Consider the following 14,530-nt stretch of genomic DNA (forward strand, 5'->3'; position numbering starts at 1 on the left):
GATCAAATGCAGTAGGTCTTGTATGCTTCAATACCAAATCACCAACTTTAATATTTCTCTGTTCCAATATTTCCCAGTTTCAGTGAGTTTGATTAAGTTTATTACCCTTGAGAATTAGTGATATCTTAATTGAATACAATCTAATAGCTTGAAACATTATTAGAATATCCTAGGAACAATTGAATTTAATAATTGAGAATTTGATTTGACTTCTTTGATGATTGTCGTTAAATGAAATATGGACTTCTAGTGTTTTTAACTATTAAAATTCCATCTTTTTTATTAATTTCTTTTATTATTTCAATTTCCAATCTTTACAAGTTAATTCTTCTAGTTTATATAAGGTTTTAGCAAATATCAATTGAGTTGTCCCTATGGGATTGACCTTGATTCAATATATTATACTGCGATTACCTTGTGCACTTGTAGGTGAAGATTTTAGCAATTAAGTTTTTAGTGTCGTCGCCAGGGACAACAGTTTCTAATTATTATTTGTTGAGATCTTGTGTTTATTTTATTCATTTTATTTTATTTTATTATTTTCTTTCTTTCTTTTGCTAAGAGATTTTCAATTAGTTTATGCACCTAAAAAGATCATAAAGCACTAAAAGAGCAGAAGTAGTACCATTTGATCCTGAAATCGAAAAGATTTTATAAACCTAATAGAAACAATAAGAAAGAACATATGGAAAACGAGAGGAATGCAGTTGTGGCAGCAGAGGAGAATATCCTTAGGCTTAGGGATCTCCAAAGGCCTAATATCAATACAAACCCGTCCTGCATTCAACTATCTATGAATGTTAGGAATTATGAGCTGAAGACTATTCACTTGATGATGCTACCACATTTTGAAGAGTTTGTACTGAAGACTTATTATCATTCATGTAGGAATTTTACTATGTGGTGCAGACTTTTCCTTTTGGGAATCTAAATGAAGTAGAGCTAAGGAAAAAGCGTTTTCCCTACTATATGAAGCAATCTGCTAGGACATGGTTGCTGAATTTTTCTAAAGGGTCCTTGACTATATGGGATGAGGCGTATGGTGTCTTTATGTTGAAATACTATTAACTTGAGAAGACATTGGATTATAGAGCCAGAATTTGCAACTTCACTCAAAAGGTGGGAGAATCTTTTTATAATGCGTGGGGAAGATTTAAAGTTTATCTTATTCAATGCCTACATCATAATCTTCCTCTTACTCTTTTGGTTCAATTTTATTATGATGGATCGCTAATTGTCAAACTTTAATTGATACAGTTTGTGGTGGTTATTATGGAGATAAGACTGCCGAAGAAGTCGGGTGAATCTATGAGAATTTGGCAATTGATTCTCAGCAAGAGGCCATTAGAGAAAGGAGTAGAGTTTATGAGATTAATGCATAGAGTTATATAGGGTTTCAAGTAGCTGATTTGACTAAGCAAGTGAAGTTGTTGCTTAACAAGGAGACTTTCAATAGGGAGGTGTGTGCTTATTATGGTATGTATAAGCATATGGCCAATACATGCATGAATGTGAAGTTGTCAGTAGCTACATATGATAGGGTCAATTAATGGGGACTTATGAGCAACCAAAGATTGATCCATTTGTAAACACTTACAATCCAGGACGGAGAAATCATCCAAATTTTTCTTAGGAGATTAAGAAGCTACAAAGCCAATAGGACAACCTCGGTCTCCATAATAGCGACTGAAATTACAACATCAACAACAAGCTCCTCAAGAGAAGAAACCATCATTGGAAAATATGATGATGCAATATATGGCTTCACAAGATACTACATTGAAGAAACTTGATGCAAAGATTGATCAAGTTGTGCAGACCAATCAAGCAGCAATCCACAACCTAGAGTTGCAAGTAAGGCAATTAGCCAAGAAAATTACTGAACAAGGGCGAAGAAAACTACCTAGTGACACCGCAGTGAATCCCAAGGAAAGAGTTATGGCCATTACTTTGAGAAATGAAAGGGAATTACTTGAACCTAAGGTTGAGGAGAAGAAGGTAGTATTTGAAAAGAAAGCTAATGATAGAGAAAAGTCAAGTGAAGAAAAAGAACAAGAAAAGAAGAGCAACTAAAAGGAAGAAAATGAATATGATTCTTCTTTGGTAAAGTCTTATATTCCACCAATCTCATATCCACAAAGGCATAGAAAGAAAAATGATGAGAATAATTTTTAAGAATTTCTTAACAACTTCAAGAAAATCCATGTCAATATTCTTTTTGCTGAAGCTCTTGCTCAAATACCATCTTATGTCAAGTTCTTGTAGAAAATTATTTTCAACAAGAACAAGTTAAGAGGAATTCGCTAGTCTCATTGACATAGAAATACAGTACAATCCAACAAAAGAAGTTGCCTCCTAAGCTGAAGGATATAAGGAGTTTTTTTATTCCTTGTTCTATTGGTGATATTAGTATTGAAAATTGCTTATGTGAATTAGGTGCTAGTATTAATTTGATACCTTTAGCACTTGTTAAAAACTTAGTATATCTGAAATGAAACCAACCACTATTTCATCGCAGCTTGCTGATAGATCTGTTAAATATCCTATAGAGATAGTTGAGGATTTATTAGCAAAAGTGGAAAAGTTTTATTTGCCTGTTGATTTTCTTGCTTTGGATAAGGAAGATGAAGTAGATGTGTCTATCATCTTAGGTAGACCATTTTTAGCCACAGGAGGATTTTTAATAGATGTGCCAATTAGCAAGTTGATATTTAGGGCCGGGAGTGAAAAAGAAGAATTTGACATTATTAAATTGTTAAAGAAACCCTATGTAAATGATGTTTATTTTACAATTGATGTGATTTACCCTTTAGTAGAGATAGTTTTTAAAAATAAATCATATCAGGAACCATTAAAGGCATATCTAGCATTGAGCTTAAATGAGAGAAATGATAATGAGAAAATTGTTAAGTGTACTTTAAGGTTAAATGAGGAGGTGTTAAAACTAAGAAGCATAATTTGAGATCAGAGAATCTTGGTCAAGGGAAACCAAAATCGGATCACTTAATCAAAACATCACCTAAACCTGAATTTAAACAACTCTCATCTCATCTTACATCTGAATTTTGGGTGTTAATGATACTTCTCCTGTATTTATTTCTACTTAACTATTACAGAAGAGAATAAGATGTTGAGGAAGAAAAAGAAAAGGAAGGCTAGTTCTTGGGAATTTCAAAGAGTTGTTAGCAAGGTATGGAGGAAGAAGTTGAAAGAACCACCTTGAATAAAGAAAAGCTAGGCTTTGCTATGACTATAAACAAGCGCTTATTGGGAGCCAACCCAATTATGATTTGTTATTTTGAGTTTTATTTTCATAGATGATAGTTTATTAATTTTTTTTGTGTAATTTATAACGATAAGGCAAGATAATGGTGGTACACACTTCAACTTCAGTGAGAGTTTAACATTTAGTTACAGGTTTTTAACTATTTTGTGCGTTCAATTTTAGATTTTTCTTGGTTCATAATTGGGAACCTTGTGTACATATGCTATGAATATGAATGCATACCTTGTATTACTTTTCCATCATTTTCATTCTTGAATTTTAGCTTTAAAAAATCAAATGATGCCTCGCCCGATTCATGAACCAGCCTTAGGAAAGAAGAGTACAAACCGGTTCACGAATTGGTTGACACCCATACAAAAAATATATGTTATGTCATGAACTGGTCCATAGCGAGAAAGAAGAAATTACGATCTTGAATTGGTTCCTCCACTAGTTCTATGCAATTATTGAACCAAAACCGGTTCTAAACGGGCTAGGTGAAATTAATTGATGTTTTCAGTGTTTTTAACCCTTTAGGACTTGTATTTTAAGTAGTTTAACAAGTTGTGTAATTTAATTATCTATTGCTATTTAATCTTTTTATTAAGTGTTTGATATTAGCAGCTATTTTTACTATTCTCCTATCACCATTTGAGCGGAAATGCATTATCCAAATTGATGGTAATAAGCAATTAAGGAATGGAAATCACATGGGAAGTACTATCTTACTTTTTATTTTATTTTTTTATTTTTTTATTTTATTTTTCACATTGAGGATAATGTTTCAAATAAGTATAGGGGAATTTTAAGAATTTTTAGCTTTTATTCATGATTTTTTAGTTAATTTCTTTTTTGTTTAAATTCTAGGAGTCAATTACCAAATTTTGGGTAACTTAATTTCTTTGTTGATCCATGATTATAATGTTGTCATCAATTGAAAATCAAGATTGATTAGTATGATTAATCTATGATTATCTAGCATGTAATTTGTATTTTTAATTCATTGCACGACACCTTGGGATTGTTAACATAGATAATTGATTATATTACAAGTTATTATTCTTTTATACCAACAAGGGCAATCACAGGATGGAGAGTAATCATAGATTATAGGAAGTTGAACAACTATACGCAAAGATCATTTTCCTTTGCCATTCATTTATCAAATGATAGAATGTTTGGCAGGTTATGCATAATATTGTTTTCTATATAGTTATTTAGGTTATAACCAGATTGCTATTGCTCCAGAGGACCAGGAAAAGCCCACTAGTCCCTATGGTACTTTTGTATATCGTAGGATACCATTTGGGTTGTGTAATGCACCTGCTATCTTTCACCGTTGTATGATGTCAATATTTTGTAATATGGTAGAAGATATTATTGAGATTTTTATGGATGATTTTTCTGTTTTTTTATTCTTCTTTTGATATGTGTTTAGCTAACTCGGATAAAATTTTGCAGAGATGTGAAGAAACTAATCTAGTGCTAAATTGGAAAAAGTATCATTTTATGGTACAAGTAGGAATTGTATTAGGCTATTAAATCTCAAAAAAAGACATTGAGGTAGATAGGACAAAGATTGAAGTGATTGAAAAATCATCCCCACCTATTCAAAAACTTCAAAAGCATTATGTGCTTTGCTTGTTAAAGATACTACTTTTATCTTTGATGAGGCTTGTCTCGAAGCTTATAAAAGAAAGCTTTGATATCTGCACCTATAATAGCAACCCCTGATTGCATCTTACCCTTTGAACTTATGCATGATACAAGTGATTTTGCATTAGGAGTTATTCTAGAATAAAGAAAAGATAATAGATTGTGTGTTATTTATTAGGCGAGCAAAGTTTGAATGATGCTCAACTTAATTATATTACTATTGAGAAGGAGTTATTAGCTGTGTTTTATGCTTTTCACAAATTCTATTCTTATCTTATAGGTTCCAAGACTATAGTTTATACGGATCACTAGGTAATTAAGTATCTCCCTCTTAAGAAGGATGCTAAACCAAGACTAATTCGCTGGGTAATTTTATTGCAGGAATTTGATTTTGAGATTTGTGATAAGAAGGGATGTGAGAATGTGGTGGCATATCACTTATCAAGACTAGTGATGGATAGTGACGATAATGATGAGGAGGTTATTAATGATAAGTTCCCGGATGAGAAGTTATGGGCAGTAAAAGATTTTTTTACACCATGGTTTACCGATATTAGTAACTATCTAGTGTCGAATATTTCAACACAGGATTTGAATCGTCATCAAAGGAAGAGATTCCTGTTGGAAGTCATGTATTATATGTAGGAAGATCCATTGGTTTTTAGGAGATTTACAGACCAAATAATGAGATATATCCTAAAAGAAGAAATGGAGCAGGTAATTCACCATTGGTACTCTTCCCTATATAGTAGACATCATAAAGTTGACAAAATAACGACAAAAATGCTTCAAAGTGACTTTTATTGACCGCCAACTTTATTGAAAGATGCCAGGAGTTTTTTGTATGGCTTGTTACAGGTGTCAGAGAATAGGAAACATGGGAAAGAAGAATGAAATGCCCCAACAAAGCATCCTTAAGGTTGAGATGTTTGACTTATGGGGGTTGAACTTCATAGGACCTTTCCTAACATCACTTGGTAACCAATGCATTCTTGTAGCGGTTGATTATGTTTCCAAATGGGTAGAAGCAATAGCATTGCCAAATAACACTACTAAAAGTGTAGTGAGGTTCGTAACAAATAATATCTTTTGTTGTTTTGGTGTTCCTAGAGTGATAATTAGTGATAATGGAGTTCACTTTCAGAATGCTCAATTGAAGTCTCTACTAAGTAAGTTTAGATGTAACCATAAAACAGGCACAACATATCAACCCTAGATTAGTGCTCAAGTGGAGATATTCAATAAAGAGATTGAGCAAATTTTGGAAAAGACGGTTAATTCTTCAAGAAAAGATTGGGCAATGAAGTTGGATGTCGCATTATGGACATATAGAACAGCATACAAGACACCTCTAAGAATGTCACCATATATATGTCATTTGCCTTTGGAACTGGAACATCATGCATATTGGTAATCAAGAAGTTAAATTATGAATTTAAAAATGCAGGTGAGAAAAGACTGCTAAGATTGAATGAACTTGATAAAATAAGGCTTCACCCTTATAACAACGCATGCATTTACAAGAAGCGTACAAAGGCGTGACATGATAAAAGAATTACTAGGAGAAAGTTTCTTATTGCTAAAAAAGTTTTACTCTTTAATTCTCGTTTTAAACCATTTCCAAGTAAATTGAAGTCTAGATGGTCTGAACCCTTCAAGATCACCAAAGGGCATCTATATGGTGCCATAAGGATTCAAAGAGAGGAAGGGAACCTATTTATGGTGAATAGTTAGCAATTGAAGCATTACCTTGAAGGAGAAGCTGTGGCTGCAACTCATAAAATATCCTTTGCCAACTAAGACAAGTGGCATAATGTCTAGCTAAAGAGAATGATTTAAGTGCTCATTAGGAGGCAACCCAATTTTATTTTATTATTTTGCTTTGATTTCAATTTTATAGATGTTAGTTTAATTAGTTCTTGTATATTTTGTAGGGACAAAAAAAGTTATGATGGTGCATTCTTTGGGATTTAAAGGAGTTCACAATTGGTGACAGGTTTGAATGAATTGTGCGCTGACTTTTAGATGTGCATGATAGAGTAATTTCATTAGTGATTCAATTAGTTGTTTATGTTATTTTTACATCAAGGTAACGCGCACACACATTCGGGTTTTATTGAGATATTAAAATGTAGTGAAATTGATTATACTGATTTTTCTTGGTTATGAATTAGTTGACAGTTATGAGACTGTTTCCAAGATTTCTTGTTATCTTAATCATCCGAGTAAGATCTTATATTAGTAGTTATGTATTGTCATTATTTAAGGACAATTAACAATTTAAGTATGAGAAAATTTGATAACTCTAAATTATAAGTATATTTTCGCTGTTTTATTGAGTGTTTATTGGTGTTATACTTATAATTTATATGATTTAGTTATTGAATTGTGATTTGTGTGTTTTCAAGATATTTTAGCAATTTTGAGCAAATCTAAAGCCTTTCGGGTGGATAAATGACTCTTGGATCGGTATTGAAGAAAATTAGAAGTTAGACTGGTGGTTCGAGCTATGGAAAAGAGGTTTTATATTGACTTGGTTCTTTAACCGGTTCAGAGGAAACAAGTGGGCTAGAACTTGTCATAGAACTGGATGAACTTTGAAGAATTTATGAAGATCTATTGTGACTTGAACCAGTTCTAGTATAAATATAGAGGAAATGCTGGTTAAAGGACCGATCCAAGTTAAGATTTGAGCTGGTTCATTATTGTGAACCGGTTCAAAAAATTTTGATGCCTAAGGCCAATCGTAGGATCGGTTGACCACAAGAAAAGGATTCTGTGACAGGTTTTATTACTGAGCTTAGTATTTTTAGAAGGAGATCTAACTATGACCTAGACACTATACATACTTCCTAATGTCTTATTTCGAGGGAGTAACTCAGTCTGGAGAGTTAAACTCTATTTTAAAGGGAGATTTGAGATTGGACTACGAGATTTAAGAAGGCTTTCTAACTTTTGAAAATCAAATCAGTATGCTTTCTTTAGTTTTTCTTTTTTTTTTATTATTTTATATTGATGGATAACTAAACTCTCATTTTAGAGAGAAGGATGTGATCTTTTGGTTTTGATTATGGATTAAATATAGTGTTCTTTGATTCTTGATCTATTCTTTTATTATGATTGAGAATTTGTGATTAGCCACCATAGTATTTTTATATTAGGATTTGTATGATGAACTTAAAAAAGAAATACAAATCTAGATCTAGAAGACTAAACATAATAAATTAGGTAAAAATATATCTTTTTTATTGTGATACAAGAATTGTTGCTTGTTAGGTGTAGTTGAGTAATTTTTAAGAATTGGCAATCTCTTAGTTAGATACAAGTTAATTGCTTGAAAGGGAATTGACATATATTGGCAATAATTGTATTCAAGAATGAACTCTAGAATTAGATGTCCATGATTAATCCCATTAAAGGAATCTGGGTCTCTAGTATTCTGAATCTAATAATTAATCTATTTATTTATTCTCTTTAGTCTTTGATAGTTTTCACTATAAACTTTACAAATTGCTTTCATACACTTCTTAGACAATCATTAGATCTTATCCCGTGGAATCGATCTTGATTCATAATCATATACTATAGTTGCTATGTGTACTTGGAGGTTCATAAATTAGTTATCAGCTCACTAGGCCAAACTTTATGAACTGGCTCAACAACTTGAGAATTATTCTCAGATATAAAAGGATTATATTTTGGATACTTATGTCTTTTCTATTAGAAGAGGTAAGTGAAGATGAAAGAGATACTCTAGACAAGTGGAAAAATGATGATGCCCAAGCTACCTGCTATATCATGCATATATGAATTTAGGACTCCAAAGGCAACATGATAAGAAGAAGGGAGCTACAAATATAATTTTTCATCTAAAAGAATTATATGATGAGACAAGCAAGATCGCTAGATATAAGATATCTAAGCAGACCACTAGACATAAGAAATCTAAGCAGTTATTTGAGGGTGCTGATGTTGGGGCTCATGTTCTTGAGATGATTAGTTACATTGAGGAACTTGAGAACAACAACTTTAGCATGGATGGGGATCTACAAAAGGATTTGATTCTTTAGTCCCTTTTAGAATCATTCTTGTAGTTCATTATGAACTTTCACATGAACAAGATAGAGTGCTCTCCTCTTGAGCTTCTAAATATGCTAACCACAATATTTGAAGCTATAAAGGGAAAGGGTAAGGAGAGCACTCTACAAAAGGAAAAGAAAAACAATTAGGGAAAGGGCATTATTTCTCACCTAAAGTCTTTTGGAGGAGTAAAGCACAAAAGCAAGGCTAAAGCAAATGGCAAAGGAAAGTATTTCTTTTGCAATAAAAAATATCATTAGAAGAGAAGTTATGCATAATATCTCGAGTCCTTAAAGGTCAAGAGTAAGTGAAAGGATGTACTTTCAGAAGGTATGCATTTCTCTTACTTTACAAATTCTTCTTATTACTCATAATCTTCTTGGATTTTAGATTTAGGTGCTTATCTAATATATGTTCATATATGTAGAATTTGGGAAGTAGCAGATTTATTAAGATGAATGAGATGGCCTTGAAGGCTGGAAATGGGAAATAATTGTTGCCAAAGCTTTCAGATATACATCTATTAGCTTGCCCTCTTATTAATCTTTAATTTGGACAATTGTCTTGTTATTTCAAATGCCTGCAGAACCATTATTTATATTTCTAGTTTGATTGGAAAAGATTATGTTTCTACATTTACGAATAATATTTGCAATGTTCATTTCTGAAATGAATTGGTTGGTATTATTTGCAATCGAATGATAAGAAACAAATTAATGAAAGTTTAGTTATGATAGGACAATATTGCAAAAGATAGGATTAACAAGTTAGCTAGTTTGGACATGTTGAGCCCCATAGATTTAAACCCAATTTGAACTTGTAAGTCTTGTCTTGAAAGTAAAAGGACAAGGATTCCATTTGTTGGACAAAAGAAAAAGGCCAAAGATATTTTAATCTTATACATAGTGATATATATGGGCCATTTAGTATAATAACTAGAGGAGGATAGTTATACTTTATAACCTTTACTAATGATTATTCACAGTATGGTTATGTAAACTAACGAAACACAAGCATGTATTTTTTGAAAAGTTCAAAGAAGCTAAATAGAAAAAAATAGAAAAAAAAGTATTAAGGTCTTAGATCATATCGAGGAGGAGAATACTTGAGTACTGAATTTAGTGAATTTTTTAAAGACCAAGGAATAATTTCACAATTGACACCTCTAAGAACGCCATAGTTAAATGGTACTTTGAAAAGGCGAAATAGTTAACCTCCCCAATTCATTTTGGGGGTATCCTTTAGAGATAGCTTCTTATGCTCTTAATAGAGTTCCTTCTAAAGTTGTCCCTACTACTCCATATGAGATGTGGATTGGTAGGACTACAAGTCTTAAGCACATTAAGATTTAGGATTGTTGGGCTTATATCAAGAAGCTTAAAATAAGCAAATTAAAAGAGAAATATGTTAAGGGAAGGTATGCCGAATATCTAAAGGAAACTATTCGATATTATTTCTATTTACCTAATGAACAAAGAGTTGGTATCGATTAAGATGCCATTTTTCTTCAGAAAGAGTTTATTCAAGATAGATGCATGAGTAGAAAACTGGAACTTGATGAAATATTAAATGAACAACAAGCTGAGGCGCACTTGCCTAATGACGATCCGATGTCTATTGATACTATGAACACACAAGAATCACGTACGTTAAGCACCACAAAGCTTAAATCTTTTGTATGAGCATGTGCAAGAGTTATTCATTCATGTAGAAGATTGTCATTTATATAACCCTACTACTTGTGAGGAAGCTATATCAAATATAAACTCTTCAAAATGGTTGGAGGCCATGAACTTTAAAATAGATTCTATGTATCAGAATCAAGTTTGGAAACTTGTAAATGCACAAAAAGGTGTAGTACCTATTGGAAATAAATGGATACATAAGAGAAAAATTAGTTCAGATGGAAAGATTCAGACCTTCAAAGGCAAGTTGGTGGTGAAAGGGTGTAGTTAAAGATATTGACCATGAGAAAACTTTCTCACTGGTAGTCATATTGAAATCCATTAGAATTTTATTGGCATTGTTGCATATTATGATTATGAGGTCTAGCAAATGGTTGTCAAGATTTCCTTCTTTAATGGATAAATTAAGAAAGATATTTATATGGAACAACCCAAAGTCTTTGAATCAAAAGGTGGGTCTCATAAAGTGTACAATTGTAAGAGATCTATTTATGGTCTTAAGCAAGCCTCAAGGAGTTGGAATCATCATTTTGATTAAGCAATAAAATCTTTTCACTTTAACAAAAATGATGATTAACCTTGTATTTGCAAGAAGATTAATAGCAACACAATCACTTTTCTAGTCTTATATGTAGATGATATTTTATTGATAAACAATGACATCAGTGCTCACATCAGTCAATGTTTAGTTATCTAGTACTTTCTTTATAAAAGATTTAGGAAAATTAACTTATATTCTTGGAATTTTGGTCTATAGGGATAGAGCAAAAAAGACTACAGGTTTATTCCAAGATCTATATTTAGAGAAGATATTGAAGAGGTTCAATATTGTAAGGAGGAACTTTTATCAATTAGGCATGGTATTCATCTTTCCAAAGGGATGTCTCCAAAGATACCTAAAGGAAGACAAATAAGGGCCAAAGTCCCATATGCTTCAACTATTGGGAGCTGAATGTATATGTTATGTACAAGGCAGGATATTGCTCATGCTATTAGTTTGACTAGCAGGTCTCAGTCCAACCTTGAAAAAGTTTGACTAGATATCAATCAAATATATTCTTAAGTACTTGAGAAGAACAAAGGATTTAGTTTTAATCGATGGAGAGGGTAACTTGAATCTAGAAGGCTTTATTGATTCTGATTTCTAATCAAATGAGAATGATAAAAGTCTATTTCAGGCTATGTGTTTATTAATGGAGGAGTTGTAAGCTATAAGAGTTCCAAGCAAGAAACCACAACTGACTCCACTATAGAGGCAGAGTATATTACAACATCAAATATAACAAGGGAAGCTGTTTGGATTAAGAAGTTCATTTCAGACCTATAAGTGGTTCCAACCATTTTATCTAGAGTACCTACTGTGATAATAATTGGACTATAGCTTAAGCCAAGGAACCAAGGTCTCATAAGAAATCCAAACACAGGCGATATCATATCATTCGAGAGATTGTTGGGAGAGGATATGTCTCTCCATAGAAAATAGCATTAGTTAAGAATTAGCTGAGCTGCTTACAAAGCCAATAACTTACAACAACTAGATTGCCACTTAGAGATGATGGAACTTTGATACTGTAGAGATTGGTTCTAGTAGAAATTATTAGTGATGTATCATCAATATTTGAAACAAGTTTATTTGTCCAACATTTGTTGATTTAATGGCAGTTCATAAATATATTTACTTAATTCTTTGCATTATATTTTAATTGATGAGTCCAATATTATTAGATGCAAAATTCATTCTCAAGTAGTAGAAAATATGAGCGATAAATACCTTAGCACTAATATTATAAATAGGATTTCCTATTGTAGGATTTTTGATTGGACATCACTAATCTGGAGGATTGGTTAATTATTTGTCATCCATGATTAGTATGAGATACAAATGATAATAGAATGGTGAATCTAATGCCATTCAGTATCTCATACTGAAACAAATAATAAGGAATACTTGTGTGACAAGTGTTCTAAACAGTGACACATTTGATAATAAATTATATAAAATTTACTTCTTATCAATAATTTATTATGAGATCTAAATGGTATATCATGAAATTATTTTTCATCATTATCTAGACAGTCATGAAATATTGTTAGGTGTCACTAATGACTTATGAGAATTTTAAAGATATTAAGGGAATACCACTTAAGAGTGATTATGAAATGTCATAATGTTTCTCATTACTAGCTTAATATTGAACCTAGAGAGTTACACACAATAAGAAAAATAAAAGCAGCTTATAAGTTGGACTTGTATAACCTGCAAAGCGTTAGCACCCTTGAAGTCTAAATAACTAAGAGAATATGATGTAATCTCAATTTAAGTATTAAGAGTTATAATTAAGGAGTCCAAAAATGATATATATATTTTGTAGCTATACTTGATTGAAACTTTAATTGAAAAGTAAAACCGATTGTAGTGTAAGTGGAAAATTGTTAATATGCTCTAGAATTAATTATACTTTATTTAATAAGTTAAATCAAATAATTTATATATATGAAGGAGTTTTATTTACCTTTTATATATTAATTATTTAAATAATAAATTTATTATTTAATAATTAATATTAGAATTTTATTTTAATATATATATATATAGGAAAATTATTTTCATTACAACAAAGACTCTTTTAAAAAAAGAATGTAGTTTGGTATTGGAGAAGAAAGTAAATATAAGATCTTGTTCTCTAGCTTTTGAGAAAGGGTTTGGCAAACAAAACAAAAAAAAGATAAGATCTCTATACTATTACTCTATGTGGACAGACTAGAGGCTCAGTTGGAGAGCTAGAAAGTGAGAAAAGCCAGAACAGTAATCTCATTGGATTTTTGTGCTCCAGCAAATAATCTTAATTACTTCAAGATAGAATTAGTCACTTAGTTATGTGAAACGCAGTATGATCTAATATAAACAAGAGTTTTGGAATGCTATGTGTTTAGACTTTTAAATCTTAAACAGTTTTGATTTAAATTTTATTCTATTGCACTATTATTAATAGTTAATTGACATTTTTCTAACATATATATCATCTATTAATCTATTTCTTCTTTTTATATAATCAAGATAAAAATTAGCTTAGTTTGTTCCCACGATTTATATAAAATAATAAAATTTTAAAATCACATTTAATATTTAAAAAATATTCTTATAAAAATATTTCAATTAAATCATATATAAAATATTCTAAAAACTATAAAGTTATATGTTTGTTTACTCGACTAATATGTTTATTTAGCTTTTCACCCAAATAGATTTCAAGTACATAATTCTATAATTCATATATAAATGAATTATAATTTTGGATTTACTTTTAATTAATTCTATTAAAAATTCGTTAACATCTTGTATTAATTATTTTTATAAAATAAGTTCAATTCCTATAAAAAATTTCTATAAAATCAAGTCTGACCTCCAAACTATATAACATGCTAAAATTGACTAAATTCACAGTGCACCAAAATTTACATGAGAACTTGGCATCTGCAATAATCTAATTTACTGTCCTTTAAATACCACAACATTCTAAACTACTATTTAATTTAATGTACAACATATTAAATTCCACCAAACAAATATAATATAACTAAAATCATTTAAAGTATTTGACTCTATTAATTGTCCTAAAATTGCACCGACCACTTAATAATAACTAATTAAATCAACAATTTAATTAACTAAATTAATTTTAAATTTTTATTTAATTCCAAAAATAACTAACCGAATCAGGTTATACTTTCTAGTTATTATGTAATGATATGCAATCAAATTTTCTTATTAATTACTACATCATCTCTTATTTGGACACAACTAATTCTAGTTAGATATTGAACGTTTTCTTAGTTCCTTTAC

The 14,530-nt window shown here is 30.9% G+C and overlaps 1 non-coding gene across 1 annotated transcript; it reads right to left on the reverse strand.

Moving 5' to 3' along the window:
- Positions 1-1,083: 1,083 nt before the first annotated feature.
- On the reverse strand, positions 1,084-1,190 carry LOC112533826. Its single transcript, XR_003078181.1, has one exon. It is a non-coding gene; the product is annotated as a small nucleolar RNA R71 (small nucleolar RNA).
- Between the last annotated feature and the right edge of the window lie 13,340 nt (positions 1,191-14,530).

This window comes from Ricinus communis, chromosome 6, assembly GCF_019578655.1.
Source record: "Ricinus communis isolate WT05 ecotype wild-type chromosome 6, ASM1957865v1, whole genome shotgun sequence".
In the NCBI taxonomy this organism is placed as follows: domain Eukaryota; kingdom Viridiplantae; phylum Streptophyta; class Magnoliopsida; order Malpighiales; family Euphorbiaceae; genus Ricinus; species Ricinus communis.